A 17,856-nucleotide genomic window follows, 5' to 3' on the forward strand; every position below is an offset into this window, starting at 1 on the left:
CAGGGACAAAAATAGGATCTACGGGTCTCAGAAATCTGGGTGGTAAGGGGTGGAGCCCAAGGTGGGATGCACAGAGAGTCAGAGAAGCCTGGGCAAGCAGGTGTGGTGCACCTATGAGACTCCTCCAGGCGGTGGAGGAGATGCAGGCCAGATGCTCTGGCCACAGAGCTCTCAGCTTGAGCCGAGGAGGCCTGACCCCGGGCTCTTCTTTCCATCCCCACCATGACTCCCCTCCCCTGGACCACTGCTGACTCACCTGGATGCCTGCAGACGCTTCCTTCTGCATCTCCTGGCCTGCTCCCTTTCTCTTCTCTCCTCTCTGCATCCCCTTCTGCTCTGCTGTCCCTTGCTGTCTGTCTCAGAACCCCCGTGGCCTCTTTATTCCATGGTCTTGCTTGCCCCATTGTGCATCTGCCTTTCTCTTCTCACAAGAGGTCAACTCCAGGAGGGCAGCTATTGTTAGAGCTAGGATCGCGTTACAGGCCTGTGGCTAGCGAGTAGTAGGTGCTCAATAAGTGCTTGTTGGATGAATAAATATGTATCAGAGTGATCTTCTGAAAAAAAAAATAGTGTCTACCTCACAGGGTTGAGCCCAACCCAGAGGAGGTGCTATAGAAAGTTGTCTACTGTCAATCTTATTAGATATTGAGCACCCCCAAGATAAATAAGACACAGTTGCTGCTGCCAGAAGGAATGGTAGATTTCTGGGGGAAGAGATACAAGGAAAGTGGTGTCACAGTCCTATGTCCTTAGCTGCTCAGTCGTGTCTGACTCTTTGCGACCCTATGGACTGTAGCCTGTCCATGGGGATTCTCCAGGCAAGAAGACTGGAGTGGGTTGTCATGCCCTGCTCTAGGGAATCTTCCCAACCCAGGGATCGAACCCAGGTCTCCCAGATTGCAGGTGGATTCTTTACCGTCTGAGCCACCAGGAAAGCCCAAGGTGCCATGGGCTATGCTACGATATGTATGCTATGTAGGCTGTGCTGCTGTCCCATAGGCTATGCCACTGGGAAGTGTAGGGACTGTGGCGGGCGGATGGGCAGGGCTGGGGTATCTCACCTGAAGCTCTGCCTGGGAGGCAGGTGGGGACAGGAAGTATTGTTATTAGTCTCCTTGTGTATCAGGTAAGGTAACTGAGTCTTAGGTTAATGGACCGCCCACAGCCACACCGACACGCAGAATGGCCAGGACTGAACGCTGTGTCTTTTTATTTGGCGACACCCGAGCAGCCAGGGCGATGCTCTCCCTGGCGCCTTCAGCGGCAGGACGAGGCTTCCTTCCTCCCAGGTTGCACGAGCTGCACCGTGCTGCCCAGACCCCTGGAGGAAGAGGATGGCTGAGCTCTCAGGGGCCACACCCGGAGCCCTGAGCCTGTTCTGAGCCCCTCACTTAAGGTAAAGGGGGACGATGACCAGCTGAGATGGGTCAGCGTGTGTGAGATGGGGTGGGGGGGCGGCGGTGACCACTCATTCAGAATTGAGGCCTGAGCAGGAGAGGACATGCGATCATTTGTCATTACAGTGATCAGGCTCCAGTTAGAACTGCTGCCAGCGAAGCGGTCATTTCCTTGTCACTGAAAGTTCTAAAATGTTAGAGGGGGCTGAGTGCGCTAGAACGTGGCCTTTGGAGCACTTCAGGCCTGGGTTCGAATCCAGCTGTTGCCTAATACTGTCTGTGTGACCTCAGGCGACTCCCTGAACCTCTCTGAGGCCTTTGGAAAATGGAAATCATTTAAGCCTCCATCACTATTTTGTGAGGATTAAGTCATAATCATCAGTACTTAGAGTGTGCTTTATTACATAGTTAGTCCTCCTCACAACAAACTTTGGAGACAGTCTTTTAAATTTTTTTTACTAAAGTTTTACATTTGGAGTAATTTTAAATTTACAGGAAAGTTGCCAAAATAGTGGTAAGTTCCCGTAAGCCCCTCACCCAGCTCTCCCTATTGTTAACATCTTACATAACCGTTGTACACGTGTCAAAACCAACATTGGCACATTTAGGTCCTTGAGTTTTTAATCGTCTCACCTTTCAGATGAGCTTAGGGAGGCCCAGAGAAGCTGAGTATCTAGCCCAAGGTCACGTTGCATTATGATACATAAAATGAAGTACGTGAAAAGGCTATTGAATGCCTGGCCTCAGTCCTGTTCCCATTCCAGAAAGCCTGGATCGGGCCTGGCCTCCACCCTCTCTCTTATTCAGTGGTCCTGGCAGGCTGGATCCCAGCATCTGTGTCCCGCTTCCCTGTAGGGGTGGCTGTGTGTCACAGCATGGAGCCGTCAGAGAGACAGAGAGAGAGAGAGAGAGAGACCCTGGAGAGCACTTGGTAAAGAGCGGAGACTGATAGAGCAGGGACAGACGGCTGCCATTCTGTCCAGACTGCCTGTCTGTGCTTACTGGTGGGCACACAGTAGGTGCTCAATAAAGGACTTGTGGAATAAACACATGAATGAGTGAACGAATGAAATCTAGCGCACTCCTCTTTGTGTAGGAGATTGAATTCAGGCACTTCTAGGGGCTTTTCCAGATTGAGAACCTTGAAATTCTAAAATGACCAGCCTCTTTCCTGGCCAGGAAAGAGGAGAAGCTGGAGTCACCCATCTGTGAAGGCATGCAGTAGGTGCTCAACGGATGAGGCCAGTGCTAATACCTCTGTTTACATTTTCCTTTGGTCTCAATGTCATCTTCATGTATTTAAATTTTGCTTTCTGGAAAATTCCATGGACAAGGGAACCTTGTAGGCTACAGTCCATGGGGTCGCAAAGACTTGGACACGACTAAGCGACTTCATTTCACTTCACTTTACCTATTTGTACTGGTTCCAAATAGGAAAAGGAGTACGTCAAGGCTGTATATTGTCACCCTGCTTATTTAACTTATATGCAGAGTACATCATGAGAAACGCTGGGCTGGATGAAGCACAAGCTGGAATCAAGACTTCCGGGAGAAATATCAATAACCTCAGATATGCAGATGACACCACCCTTATGGCAGAAAGTGAAGAAGAACTAAAGAGCCTCTTGATGAAAGTGAAAGAGGAGAGTGAAAAAGTTGGCTTAAAGCTCAACGTTCAGAAAACTAAGATCATGGCATCCGGTCCCATCACTTCATGGCAAATAGATGGGGAAACAGTGGCTGACTTTATTTTTCTGGACTCCAAAATCACTTCCGATGGTGACTGCAGCCATGAAATTAAAAGATGCTCACTCCTTGGAAGGAAAGTTATGACCAACCTAGATAGCATATTAAAAAGCAGAGACATTACTTTGACAACAAAGGTTCGTCTAGTCAAAGCTATGGTTTTTCCAGTAGTCATGTATGGATGTGAGGGTTGGACTATAAAGAAAGCTGAGCACCGAAGAATTGATGCTTTTGAACTGTGGTGTTGGAGAAGACTCTTGAGAGTCCCTTGGACTGTAAGGAGATCCAACCAGTTCATCTTTAAGGAGATCAGTCTTGGGTGTTCATTGGAAGGACTGATGCTGAAGATGAAACTCCAATACTTTGGCCACCTAATGCAAAGAGCTGATTCACTGGAAAAGACCCTGATGCTGGGAAAGATTGAGGGCAGGAGGAGAAGGGGACGACAGAGGATGAGCTGGTTGGATGGCATCACCGACTTGATGGACATGGGTCTGGGTGAACTCTGGGAGTTGGTGATGAAAAGGGAGGGCTGGCGTGCTGCGGTTCATGGGGTCACAAAGAGTCAGACACGACTAAATGACTGAACTGAACTGAACTGATTTGTATGTTGTTTTTACACGCTGCATCAGATTCTTGACTGTGTGTGTGTGTTGCATGGTACATAAAGGACCCTAGGAGTCAATCACTGATGGTAATGATGGTGGCATGAGTTGAAGATGAAGTGGGGGAGCCCTTACCTCAAGATTCTCAGGGGCTTCCCCTTAGGGTCCCTGCAGAAGCAGCCCTTTGTCCATTGCTCGGTCAGAGAAGGTGTTGAGCCCCCACTGTGCAGGTGCTCTGATGAAACACCCAGCCTCTGCTCTCAGGAGCTCACTGCCGGGTGGAGGGGTCAGCGGAGGACAAACCAAGGACCCCACGTGTAGCAAGTCTCCTGGGGCCCAGCCTGGGGAGCTCCAGGGATGACCCTCCCTGCACCCACTCCCATAGTTAGAACCTCCTCCCCACTTCTCTTCTTTGAAGTCCTCTGCATCCTTCAAGGCTAGGCCCAGCATCATCTCCTGACCCTCCCTCATCTCCTCCTGGTCCTCTTGGCAGGCTGCCCTGGGCGGTCCCTGCCCCACAGCGTTGTCAGCCCAAGCCAGCACTCCCAGGTCCCTCTGTTCAGGAGTCTGGAACTCAGCTCCCCCTCTGGCTTCCCACCAGCACCCAGCGCAGTCCCCAGCACGTGGGAAGCATGCAGACAGTGTCCTGCTCCCTCTGGAACTCGGTGCTCCAGCACACACCTGGGCTTATCCTGGGGTGCCGGTGAGCATGGAGGGCACACTTGAGGCTGCTGGACCCAGGAGGACAGTTCGGGGCTGAGAGGGTCAGATGTGGGGACCCTGCTGCTCCCCCCTCTTCTGTGGAGACCCAGAGAGGCCCTTATTAGTGAGCTGAATTGTCTTCCCCCCAAAAGATGTGTCCAAAACCTAAAGCCCAGTACCTGTGAATGTGACCTTATTCGGAAATAGAATCTTTGTCAATTTAATTAATTTAAGGGTCTTGAGGTGAGATCATCGTGCATTTAGGGTGGGCCCTTCTGGGTTTCCCTGGGGGCTCAGTGGTAAAGAATCTGCCTGCCAAGCAGGAGACACAGGCTTGATCCTTGAGTCGGGAAGATCCCCTGGAGAAGGAAATGGCAACCCATTTCAGTATTCTTGCCTGGGAAATCCCATGGATGGAGGAGCCTAGCAGGCTACAGTCCATGAGGTTGCAAAGAGTTGGCCACAACTTAGCAACTAAACCACAACAACTACATTAATGACTCATGTCCTTTTAAGAGGAAGGAGATTTGAGACCCACAGAGAGGGCCATGTGGAGATGGGGGCAGAGACGGGAGTGATGCAGCCACAAGCCAAGGGATGCTGGCAGCCATCAGAAAGTAAGGAGAGAGTCAGGGCGTAGATTTTCCTTCAGAATCTCCAGGAGGACCAACCCTGCCAGCCCTTGCTTTCAGCCTTCTGGTCTGGAGAACTGTGAGACAATATATTTCTGTCGTTTCACCAAGAGTGATGTACTTTCGTGGCAGCCCTAGGAGATGAATACAGCCCCTTAAAATTGGCTCACTGGCCTCCAGTGTGAGGTTTTGGCAGCCTCGAGAACAGCGAGAGGAGATGCCCCATCCTTGCCCCTACCCCAGGGTCTGTGCAGGGAACTCTCACACACAACACTGCCCCCCAGATGCTGGTGACTCCTTTCATGCTCTTCTCTGGGCCTCAGTTTCCCCATCTGTATGGGGAGTTGGACAAGTTGATTTCTAAGACACTTTCTAGCTTGGAGTGGAGTGCGTGCGTGCATGTGTGCATGCTCAGTCGTGTCCGACTCTTTGTGACCCCATGGACTGTAGCCTGCCAGGCTCCTCTGTCCATGGGCTTCCCCAGGCAAGAATACTAGAGTGGGTTGCCATTTCCTCCTCTAGGAGAACTTCCTGGAGAGTCCATGTATCTAAAAGTCCGTTTTTTAAAGCCTTTGCTGTTTCCAGAACTTGGAGGTAGAAGGGGTGGGTATCAGACCCTTTCCTTCTGGTGACTCTGTGCTCTGCCTCCTCTCCACCACCCACACTGTGACCAAGGGTCCTAGGAGACCCTGTGGCCCACTCCAACCCCACGGGCAACCCCATCGTGTACACCCCAGGCATAGAATTCCCAGAAGATTCTGACTTGCATCCCGCGATGAGGACCACTGGAGCTGGCTGTTCCTTTGTCACCCTGTGTGGTCTCCCTCACTTACTAGGATGCTCGCTTCTCTCTCCTGCCACGTGTGGGGTCCTCTGAAGCCAGGGCCTTATCAAATAGAGCCTCAAATGGCTCTCCACGCCAGATCATTGGAGAGGGGCAGAAATGCATGAGCCTGGGCCCCAGGGGTGCCAAGCCTGAGGGGCAAGGCTGAGAGAGGAGTACGGGAGTGGCCCTGCTGCTGCTGAGAACTGTACAGAATAGAAGAAAGGCATTTCTTTCTTGCTTAAAGATTTTAGCATTTTTCATTTCTATTTATTTATTTTTTGGCTATGCCACGTGGCATGTGGGACCTCCCCCAACCAGAGATAGAACCCATGCCCCCTGTAGTGGACGCATAGAGTCTTAGCCCCTGGACCACCAGGGACCCCCTGGAAGTAAAGCATTTTCTTGAGTGCACGTCACACACTAGGGCTTGCTCTGAGCTTTTCCAGGTTCTCTCAAGTACTTGTTATAACAGCCCTGGGAATGGGAGTGTGATACCCCCATCTTACAGACAGAAAATCAAGTGGTTGCAGGGTCGCCCGAGGTCAGGGAATCTGGAAACAGAGAAGCCCCACCGTGTGCTGTCTAGCTTGGTGGATGGGGCGGGGGAGGGCAGTCTTGCTGAGCATGAAAGACTGCTCCCAAGGAACTGAGATTCAGTCAGACTCGTGCAAGGGAAAAGGAAGGAAGGAGTGAAGGATGAAAAACGAGGGACAGGAGGGATTTATGACAAGATTCTGGGGTCTCTGCCAACAAGAGCCCCACTGAGGCTCCAGCCAGCTGTTGCTGCCCGATTCTCCGCAGCCCTGGGTCAGCGTGGAGCGCCCTAGAAGGGAGGTTGCCCCAGGCATATGATATGATAGGGGTGACCTCTCGAAAACTCACTTCTCCTTTCTGTCAAGTGAGGGGTCCAGCCCTCACTCAAGCTGAGCAGGTCTGTGATCCGTGACCTCTCTCTAAAAATAACAGTGGCACCTCCCAACACTGCCGTGTGGCCCAGCAATGCACATAGAGTCAAGCTGCCTGGCGTGTAAGCCCCACACCACCACTTTCCATCTCTGTGGCCTGAATGAGTTTCTTAGTGTATCTATGCCCCAGTTTTCCCGTCTGTGAAATGGAAATGATGGCTGTATCTCCCTCTTAGACTTTGAGGGGACTAGCTGGGCTCATGTGTCGATGGAGAGCTGGGGACACAGTAAGCTCTCTGTTCAGGCAGTGTTTGTTGTCATGAGCATCAGGTTTTGTTGTGAAAATAGTTGTGATAGCTTCTGTAATAATAGTAATAGTATTGTTAATTATTATTAACAGTCTATGGAGTCACACATAAGCGGACATGACTGAGTGACTTAACACACACACACACATTATTAATGGTATTATTTTTGTTGTTTGTATTATTATTTGTATTATTGTATTAGTTGTATTAGTATTATTTTGTTGCTAAGTTGTGTCTGACTTTTTTGTGACCCCATGGACTGTAGCCTGCCATTCTCCTCGGTCCATGGAATTCTCCAGGCAAGAATACTGGAGTGGGTTGCCATTTCTTTCTCCAAGGGGTCTTCCCTGGCCCAGGGATTGAACCTGCATCTCCTGCAATGGCAGGAGGGTTCTTTACCCCTGACCCACCTGAAAAGCAATAGTGATATTATTACTACAACAACATAGCAAGCATTGTTCTAAATGCTGTGTTAACACGTCTATTCCTCACAGACATCCAGAAAGGAGGAGATTGGGGCTCTGAGAGATTACATGACCATTTAGATCAAGCATCTGGTTGGTGGCAGAGGCCAAAGTCACCTGCCACGCTGTCTGACTCCCAGGCCCTCCGTCCCCAGAACCCAGCACAGCCTCCCAGAGACAGAGACTGCCCTGGGTCCCGGAGTAGAAGAAGGAAGCATTTACTGAGCACCTACTGTGTTCTCCTGATCAGATTTAATCTTTACAGCCGGCGTAGGTGGTTGGTCTGATTATTCCCAATGTAGAGATGGGGAAACTGAGGCTCAAAGAGCAACTTCCCTATTGCCAGGTGGTGGGGCAGGGCTTGCGGAGCTGGTGTGTTATCCCCGAGAGCAGAGCCAGAACCTCCCCGGGCTGGAAGGTTCCCACACTGGACCTTCCCTTCCCCTGTGTGTGGAGGGGTTGCAGGCCTGGCCGCTGACACCTGCCAGGTCATGTGTGACTGTGAGAACGTCTGTGTGGCCGTGAGTGTGTGTCTGAGCGTGGGAGCAAATGTTTGGTCCTTTTTTCTCTGAAACGCAGAGCGGGATCTGTGTGGGAGGGGAGAGCAAGGTCAAGCAGGGGAGGTGTATGCATGAGACAGAAGTGTGTATGTGTGTGAGAGAGAAGGACATGTGTATGTGTGAGAGCCAGATGGGGGTGTGTGTGTGCACATCTATGCACGCGTGTGTCTGTATGGGCCAGGGGTAGGGAGCCTTTGTCTCCTGGGCTATGTACACCAGGGAGATGGTTGGAGGGGGTGGGGGTCTCTTGGGAAGGCCTAAGAGCTGGGAGTGGGGAGGAGGGCAGGGTAGCCCATCAATACTGCCCTCCTGGAGGGGGGGCGCAGATGAGTGGCCCCAGGGGGCCGTGCTGAGGACCCTCTAACTAGCTTGTTGCCATGGGAATGCTAGCTGTGAATACAGGCTTGGAAGTTCAACTTGAGCCTTCCACCCCCTCCCCTTCCTGGCAGGTGGAGACCCCCAGCCGGGCTGTGTTTGTCTCGGAAACTGGTCTGGAGAGCCCGCCCAGTTACCTCTCTGTTATTTAAAGCAAAGGCCTCCTTTCCTTCCATTGCCCCTCAGGAGGGCTCTCCTGGGCCAAAGGGAAAAGTCTCCATCGTCCTGGGGACCGTGGGTCTCAGTGTCCGGGGGCTGGCCTCCTGCCTCCCCAGGGCTCTGCGGGCAGGTGGCCGGGGCAGGAAGAGAAACATGGGGAGTCACCCAGCCACACGTCTGGTCCTCCTCCTCCTGGTGAGGAGACCAGACTCTTGCTGACCCTGGGGATGCCGAGGGGCCTGGAACTTGTTCTGAAATAGTGTCCAAGTTTTCTGAGAACCAGCAACTCTCCTAGATGGGGGTCTGTCTGGAGCCAGAATCCCTGAGGGGTTTTGTGAGTATTTCATTATGAAAATGTTCAAACAGTAAAAGCTGGAGACAGTAGTTTGAGTCCCAGGTACTCATCATTCAGGTACAACAATCATCAGCTTGGCCCGTCTTGTTTCATCTACTCCCTCTCTCTCACTTTCTTTTTTATCTTTTGGCTGGCGTAGTTGAAAGCAAATCAGCAGATAGCAGGCCATTTCATCTGGAAACACTTCAGTGTGTATCTCCCCTTGATAACTGACCACGCGGTGATCACACCTAACCAAATGAACAGTAACCTCAGGGATGAATATCATCTAATTCTCGACCTGGCTTTAAATCTGCCTTTAAGTATGTAGACTCATAATCCGAGGGTGAATGGAAGGCAAATAGCAAACTCTCTGGGCTGTAGCTTTGGGACCTCCAGAGAAGTGATGGGTGATTGCTGTGGCTTTGGGGAAGTTATTTTGCTTTAGGGGGCCCAAGTTTCCTCCTAGACCTAAGGAATTGACCTCTTCCAAGGCTGGGAGAGGATTGAATGAGATTCTATATGTACCATACCAGGAGCATGCCGGAGACTCTGAAAATGATGCCAGTGATTGTGATACTTTCAGAGGAAACTGAACTTCAGAGAATGACTCACCCAAGGTCACACTGCTCAGAGTAAGTGAGGCTGGGATGAAAGTCTTCTAAGTTCGCTGGGATGGCCATTGACTGTATCTCCTGACCTGTCCGACCCCTGTCCACCTCCACCACCCTGTGTGTGCGTCCTCAGTCGCTTCAGTCGTGTCCGACTCTGAGCGACAGTATGGGCTGTAGCCTGCCAGGCTCCTCTGTCCATGGGCTTCTCCAAGGCAAGAATACTGGAGTGGGTTGTCATGCCCTCCTCCAGGGGATCTTCTCGACCCAGGGATCGAATCTGTGGCCTCTCCTGATCTTCTGCATCACAGGCGGATTCTTTCACCACTGAGCCACCCAGGGTGACTACAATAGGTCCCCCCTTTTTATTTGACAACCAGTGTGTCCATCATGGTGCAGTGGGCTGAGCAGATGATAAGATAAGCAGCCAGTGGGCCTGGCTCCAAGAGACCTTGAACAAGATCCTCCCCTCCTGAGCCTCAGTCTCCCCCTGGGTACCAGGGGCACATGGGCCGCTACTACATGGTCTCAAAGACTCTCCCGTTCTGCTTTCCTCCCCTCAGGGTCACTAACCCTGGGAGTGAGGGGGATGTTTAAGGCTGATGGGGGTTTCCGGTAGTCCCCCAGACTGCAGGACTGTGTGGGGGTGAGAGAGCGCATCCTCTATCGGGGAGCAGGGATGGGGTGGCCCAGCTCAGTAGAACCAAAGCTCCATCTTCTCCCCAGATTGTAAGCCCTTGAAACTGGGGCTGGGATTTGTATATCATGAGTACCACACAGGTGAGAAGTAAAATCCCACTGATGTAACAGCTAGAACAGAAGATCAACAGCTAGACAGAAGATCAACAAGGACATAGAAGACTTGAAAAGTACTATAAACCACTAGGCCTAGCAGACACTATTTTCCTTCTTTTTTAAAAAATATTTATTTCTTTATTTGGCTTTGCTGGATCTTAGTTGCAGCATGTGGAATCTTCCATCTTCGTTGCGGCTTACAGGATCTGTAGTTGTGGCATTCGAACTTTTAGGCGCAGCATGTGGGATCTAGTTCCCTGACCAGGGATCAAACCCAGGCCCCCTGCTTGGGAATGAGGAGTCTTACCCACTCGACTGCTAGGGAAGTCCCACTATTTTCTAACCGAATAGAATATTCCACCCAACAATTGCAGAATGCATGTTCTCAAGTGTTCATGGAACGTTCTTCAGGAAAGAACACATCTTAGGCTACAAAATAAGCCTCTATAAGTTGTAAAAGATTGAAATCACACAAAGCATGCTCTCTGATGACAGTGGAATGAAATTAAAAAATTAAGAACAGAAGGAAATTTGGAAAAGTCACATATATGTGGAGATGAAACAACACACTCTTAAATAACTAATTTAAGGGTCAAAGAAAAATCACAAGGGAAATTTGAGAATAGAATACTTTGAGGTGAATGAAAACAAAGATGCTACATACCAAAATGTATGAGATGCAGCAAAAGCAATGCTCAGAGGGAAATTTATAGCTGAAATAGCAACATTAAAATAGAAGAAATGTCTCTAGTCAATAACCCCTCACCCTACTAGAAGAGGGCTTCCCTGATGGTTCAGTTGGTAAAGAATTTGCCTGCAGTGCAGGAGACCCTGGTTCGATTCTTGGGTCGGGAAGATCCCCTGGAGAAGGGATAGGCTACCCACTCCAGTGTTTTTGGGTTTCCCTATGGCTCAGCTGGTAAACAATCTGCCTACAATGCGCGAGACCAGGGTTTGATCCCTGGGTTGGAAAGATCCCCTCCCAGAGAAGGGAAAAGCTAGTGGAGTATCTCCACTCCAGTATTCTGACCTGGAGAATTCCATGGACTGTATAGTCCATGGGTTCGCAAAGAGTCGGACACGACTGAGTGACTTTCACTTCACTTTACTGGAAAAAGAAGACTAAACTTAACCCCAAGCCAGCAGAAGGAAGGGCATCATAAAGATTAGAGATAGAGGACATGGGGAGTAAAAAAGGCAACAACTGCAAAGGAGAATCGACTAAACCAAAAGTTGGTTCTCTGAAAAGATCAACAAAATTGACTAACTTTTAGCTAGACTGACCAAGGGAAAAAAAAGAAAAGACTCAAATTACTAAAATCAGAAATAGAGGTGGAGATACCACTACTGACCTTACAGAAATAAAAAGGATTATAAAATTTTATTAGTACCGAGGCTCCAGAGAAGTTCCACAACATTTCTAGAGTTGTGAAGAGAACAATCAGAAACAGTCACTAGTCACTGTTTTCAGGGAGTAAGAAGGGGAGGGAGGGCCATTTGCTTTTAATTACAAGCCCTTACAGGCTGTTTTTGTAAATGTTTTCATTGTGAAATAAAACACATGTATGGAAAAGTGAGTAAAAACAAATGCCCAGCTCAGAAATTTATCACCAATGGAACACCCTTGGAACTACCACCCAGTCAAGAATTAGAATGTTGCCAGCTGCCCAGATGCCCCTTGAACACTTCCCCAGCCTTTCTTCCCTAAAGATAACAACCATCCTGACTTTTATGGAAAGTATTTCTTTACTTTCCTTGATAGTTTTGCCATCTCTAAACATTATATTTTGGTTCAGTTGGTGTTTTGGACTTTATATAAATCCATACTACAGCAGGTCCTTCTTTGGATCTGGCTTCTTGCATTTAACATCATGTGTGTGAGATTCACCCATACTCTTGAATACAAGAGTTTCCTTTTTCTTTGCTGTGTCACATTCCATTTTAGAAGTCTACCACTATTTATGTGTCCATTCAACTAATGATGGAATAAGCTTTAAAAAAAAAGTTAAAAGACATGAAAATACATTGATAAAAATATTCACAGTAAATACAAATTGAAGATGGAACTCAGAGAATGTTAATTCAAGGTTCATTTCTAAGACCTTCACCACTTTCTTTTTCTGCTCCAGTCAATCACAAAACCAGTCTGGGTCTCAGAGAAAATAGATCACTGAGGTCCGAGCCCAGAGGGACTATATCTGAGAGATGCCACAAGCCAAAGAGAGCTCTCTTATCAGCCCTCTATCCCAGTTTTTAGCCTCAAATGGGGGACATCACATAGTTGGATCGAAGATAACGCCATGCCTCCCGCCCAAGGTCTGCAGCTTCCTAACACACCTACGAGTGCACATGTGGGCGGCTGGGCAAGAGCATGTGCCACACGTGGGCACATGCGTAGGCACACTCTGGAGGGGCCAACACCTGCAGGCCCCTGACCAACGGGCCAGGTCTGTGCACAGAGAAGTTGGTGGGAGAAGAGGAGGAGGATGAGGAGGAGGAGGGAAAAAAGCCCCTCATTTCTGAAGAAATGTCCCAGATTAGATTTGTAAATCAAAAACCAATATATAACATGCAAGAATTGATCTGTTTTATATTCCTCAGTTACATTTTTGTGAAGCACATTTAGAAGATTTAGAACGTATTTGCGCCTGCTGGTTGGGCCATTATATGCTTGAGTTCATACATCTATTTGTGAGGCTATAAAACAGGCATCGACTACCATGTAAATTGTGTTCTCCACAATAAATTATATGCATACTTGCAAAAATACATAACTGCCGTGGCTGGGCCAACGCGGCCAGAATACTAATGAGGGCGAAAGTTGCTTTGTCCCTCTCCTCTGGCCTAATTTAGCCTCTACATCAAAAATTATGTAGGAAAAATCACTTTATCCTCTCACTGAGAAATAAAATAGCACTCACGGGCACTCTCATCTCTTCCCACCCCCCTTCCTTTTAACCGAACACTACCATTTTCATACTAATTTTAGCTGCTCCAGGTTTACCAGGAAGAAACCTGGCTTAACTAAAGCCAGGAGTCACTGGGCTTTCTGCATGCCTGCGAGGGCTTTTGGAACTGGCACACGTGTGTGTACGCCCACATATGCACACAGGTGAATGCGTGTTCCCTCCTTGTGGTTTGCGTTCAGTGGGTTCACAACATGTAGATGGACCCAAATGCACACTCAGAGCCTTGCCCCAGACACGCATGTGCACACTGTCCCCAGGCTTCACCCATGGCACCTGTCCCCTCCCTGGTACACTGGGAAAATTCAGTTCAGTCCAGCAAGTGTTTACTGAGCACTTACTATATGCCTTCGATGGTTCTTGGCACTGGGAATGTTGAAATTTTTTTAAAAAAGATGAGACTTCAGGTCACAGTTCAGAGGAGGAGGCAACCTTTTGAACAAAGGCAAGACAGGGAGTGTGCTGGGGGCAGATGCACACACACACACACACACACACACACACACACACACACACAAATGGGTACCCTAAGCATCAGTATAGGCACCTTCCCACTCTCACTGCTGCATGCCGATGCCTCCCCGGCCTCCAGCCTTTCCACAAGCCTGAGTCACCCTCATTCCCTGTCTGGCTTGCCCGGTTCTTTGGGCTTGGTGGTGGTTTATACTGAGGACAGAGCCACTTCCAACGCTAGGCTAGCTCACCACCGAGGGAGGAGGAGACCCAAACTTGCTTTTACAATCTCAGGCCATTCCCCCATCCTGTGACACCTCAGGTCACCCATTCTTAAAATGTGGCAGTTGGATTGTCTCCGAGGCTACCAGGCTGCAGAGGTCCCCAGTGTTTGTTGCTGAATAAGGTTGGGCCTCTGTCCAGGTCGTGGAGTGTGAGCCAACAGCAGAGACAGCCCCGAATGGGGGATGGCTCAGCCCAGCGTGGAGCTCCTAGCCTAAGAGGAGCGTGAGCCTGGGGGCAAGACCAGAAGTGACAACCTCACCAGAGCACATCCTTGAGAAAAAGAGGAGTGAACGTGGTGAAGGGGAGAAGCTTGAGTGGGGGCGAGGACTCGATTCAGTCCAGATCAGATGGTTATAGGTACCAGACCCACTTGTGGAATTTCATTCTATCTTCAAATACCATTAGAGCTGCCGTAGGCAGAGGGAAGGGGTTTCTGTGTGACCCAGTTGATAGAACTAGTGCAGCGGGAAAGTGGACAGAAGCTCCAAGGAGACAGACTTTGGTTCAACATAATGATCGGTGTGATTTCTCTGTGTGCGTGTATTCTGCTCTTGCATTTTTAGTTTCCTAGTAGTCCTTTATCTCAACTGCTCCCCTAGTTCTCCTATTTCTTTTTTTCATAAAGATTTTCATGTGGACCGTTTTCAAAGTCTTTGTTGAATTTATTGCAACATTTCTTCTGTTTTATGTTTTGGTTTCTTGACCTCAAATAGTATTTTAGGTCCCCAACCAGGGATCGAACCTGCATCCCCCTTGCTTTGGCAGGTGAAGCCTTAACCACTGGGCAGCCAGGGAAGTTTCCATATTTCTTTTTTTATACCACACTGTTTTCTTTTTATATCACCTTATTCTCTGATTAGAAAATATTCTCTTTTAAAAAGTAAAGAGTGTTTTTGTTCACAAAAAGTACTACGTACACATGATGAAAAGTTCGAACTGGTCAAATATATACAGTGAAAAGGAGGTCTCTCTCCCTTCCCAGACTTCCCAGTTTCACAGTCATCCAGTTTCCCTCTCCAGAAACAATCACTATTACCAATGTTTATATTTTCTTTCAGAAATTGACTGTGCATCACACATACGTTTCTATCTATTGATCGATCAATCTATCTTTCAATCTATCTGTCATCTAGATCCTTTATTTTAACACAAAAGAGAGCATGTATGACCTCACCCTTGCCCCTCCTCTGCCCCCCAACCTGACTATGTACCTTGGAAACTGTTTCTAAGGGAAAGCTTTCCATGGGGAGTGTCATCAGTGGAATGAGTTCATGAGATTCCCCAGCACTGGAGACATGGAAGCGCAGGCTATGTGACTATGTGGAGAAAGGAAATGGGAAAGTTGAACCCTTGAATCAAAGAAGGAGTTTAGACTCCCGCCTTTTAAGGCTCTATCCATCAGCCAGTTTCTTTCTTTTGTTTTCACAGTTCTAAAAAATTTGGTGCTGATGGCTAACCACTGGACCGCCAGGGAATTCCCATCACCCAGTTTCCTGAACACAAAGAGAAAGACTCTCTATTTCACCCTCCCCCTTCTCCCTACCCCTCCCAGGCACCCCCACTAACACCAGTCATGGACACCAGTGCCTTAAGCTGCCCAAGCGTGGCTTCCAGCCCTACTGTAATCGACAAGAACCCCCACTCCCCGAGATGGCCTCTCTCTGTGCCAGCCACATGCCACTAAACTCCAGATTAAGAGGCCCAGCTGAGATTTCTCTTGTTCCCCCCATACCCCTGGGGCCAATCGTCTCTCATTTCAGGAGGGGGGATGGAACTAGAAGTTTGGATTTGGGAAGGGGGGTCGAGAGGGCTCACCGCCAAAGCCGAAGCTGGTATGCTCCAGAGAGATGTGCGTGTCCTACCATGCAGCTTAAGACTTCTCCAAAACACCGTCCCCCCCCAAATCCAATAAAATTGCAAATTTCACTGTATTTCACAATATCCTAAATAAACATGAACAGCATGCGTTTCTCTTCCTTGCATCAAATATTAATCTGCCCGTGGCCAGCGCCCGCTCCCCCGCGTGTGTGCACACACTGGGTAAACACCGGGGAGATTGTGATGCCAGACCTTCCCTTCCCTTCCCCAAGTCGAGAGCATGACAAATTTTTCTCCTAATTACACCTGCCACTGTTTGCCTTCTAATACTGTAAATCCTCCATCACATAGTTTTTCAGATTTGGGATTAGGTTCTTTTCCTGTCGTACAAATGATTGGAGGGGGTGGGGGTGGGGGGGTAGGGGGCGGTGCGGCCTGCGTGGCATTGCTTTTCCGATTTCTCCGTGGGGGTCCCTGCACTGGGCACCAGCAGGGTTCCCAGGCCCCTGACCCTCCTGCAGGGTGGGAAGGAGGTTCCCGGGGGGAGGGGAGAGGACAGAACGGAGAAAAGACACTTGCTCAGTGTACAGAACCTGCTTACCTCCACTTTATTAGCTCCCTTGCTGTTGCTCAGTCGCTGAGTCATGTCTGACTCTTTGTGACCGCATGGTCTGTAGCCCGCCAGGCTCCTCTGTCCGTGGGATTTCCCAGGCAAGAATACCAGAATGGGTTGTCATTTCCTTCTCCATTAGATCCCTAGCTGCCCCCAAATGCTGGACATGATAGAAATCCCAAGATGGAGGGAGAAGATGATGAAAGTGTCCGGTGCAATGTCTGGGACATAGTAGGTGAACAATAAACCATAGTCCCTTCCCCTGTGCTTTATCTCCTGGCTGAAGCCAACATCAGCTCTCTCCTGGACCGTGAGACCTGCCTCCTCAGTGGTTTCCCATCTTGCCTCACCCCTCCCCGATGAACCCACTGACACCCCAGCTGCCAGGGGATTCTTTCTCAAGCCCAGAGCTCTGCAGTCATGGCAGCTCTGCCTTAAAGCCCTCCCGGGGATTTGTCTGAATCCTGTCCAGTCCCAGCATATAAGACCATCTGCCGCCGGGGCCCACCACCTTGCTCTACTCCCAGTCCAGCCCCCCACATCCCAGTCTATCCTCTCCGCAGTGGGCCGGCCACTCACCGTCTCACCCTTCCCCACATGCACCGTGTGAGTGCCACCTGCATCCATTCTTTGCCGGTTGAGATTTTTACTGTCGTTCAAGGGTTCACCCTGACGACACACCTCCTGAGTCTTTCCTGATCCCCTTGATCATTCTGAATCGGCGCCTCCTTTGTGCTCCCGTGGCGCTTTGCATCCACCATGTGTTGACTGCAACCTTTGGCTTGTCTGCCAATGGCGTAAGACGGTCTGACCCCATCGTGGGGGCCTTCGAGGTAGGGACCAGGTCTCAAGCCTCTCTCTCAGGGCAGTGTCTCTCTAGCTTCCGAGTCTTGATGCTGCAGAGGGTGATAATTAATGTGTGGTTGGGGGGATGGGGTTTCCTGCTGCCCTTACTCTCATGGCCATGTCAACTGCCCACCTACTCCACTGGTGGGTGAGAATGTGGCAGAGGGGATGGGGACTTATGACTCTCCTGCCCCCCCAACTCCTATGACCAAGCTCGCCCCCTGCCCAGTTTCCCTCCCTGAGCCTGGGCTGACGGAGTGCCCTGCCAGGCTTCTCTGTGTCTGGAGCATCCAAGCTATGAAAACAACACTCAGATCATTCCAGGGGGTGGGGGTGGGGGCTTTGGCACATGCAATATCATTGGCTGCTTTTATTTGGTGAAGAGGTGCAGGAATCAGCTTTGCCTTTCTTCTTCTACTTCTTCGAGACCCATATGCCTCTAGGGATGTCCCATCC

At 49.6% G+C, this 17,856-nt stretch overlaps 1 long non-coding RNA gene across 1 annotated transcript; it reads left to right on the forward strand.

The window, feature by feature from the left end:
- The first annotated feature begins 1,289 nt into the window (after positions 1-1,289).
- On the forward strand, positions 1,290-15,944 carry LOC122694341. Its single transcript, XR_006341170.1, has 3 exons — positions 1,290-1,396; positions 9,550-9,648; positions 15,552-15,944. It is a non-coding gene; the product is annotated as an uncharacterized LOC122694341 (long non-coding RNA).
- Positions 15,945-17,856: the final 1,912 nt, after the last annotated feature.

Source organism: Cervus elaphus, chromosome 5, assembly GCF_910594005.1.
Source record: "Cervus elaphus chromosome 5, mCerEla1.1, whole genome shotgun sequence".
NCBI classification, from domain to species: Eukaryota; Metazoa; Chordata; class Mammalia; order Artiodactyla; family Cervidae; genus Cervus; species Cervus elaphus.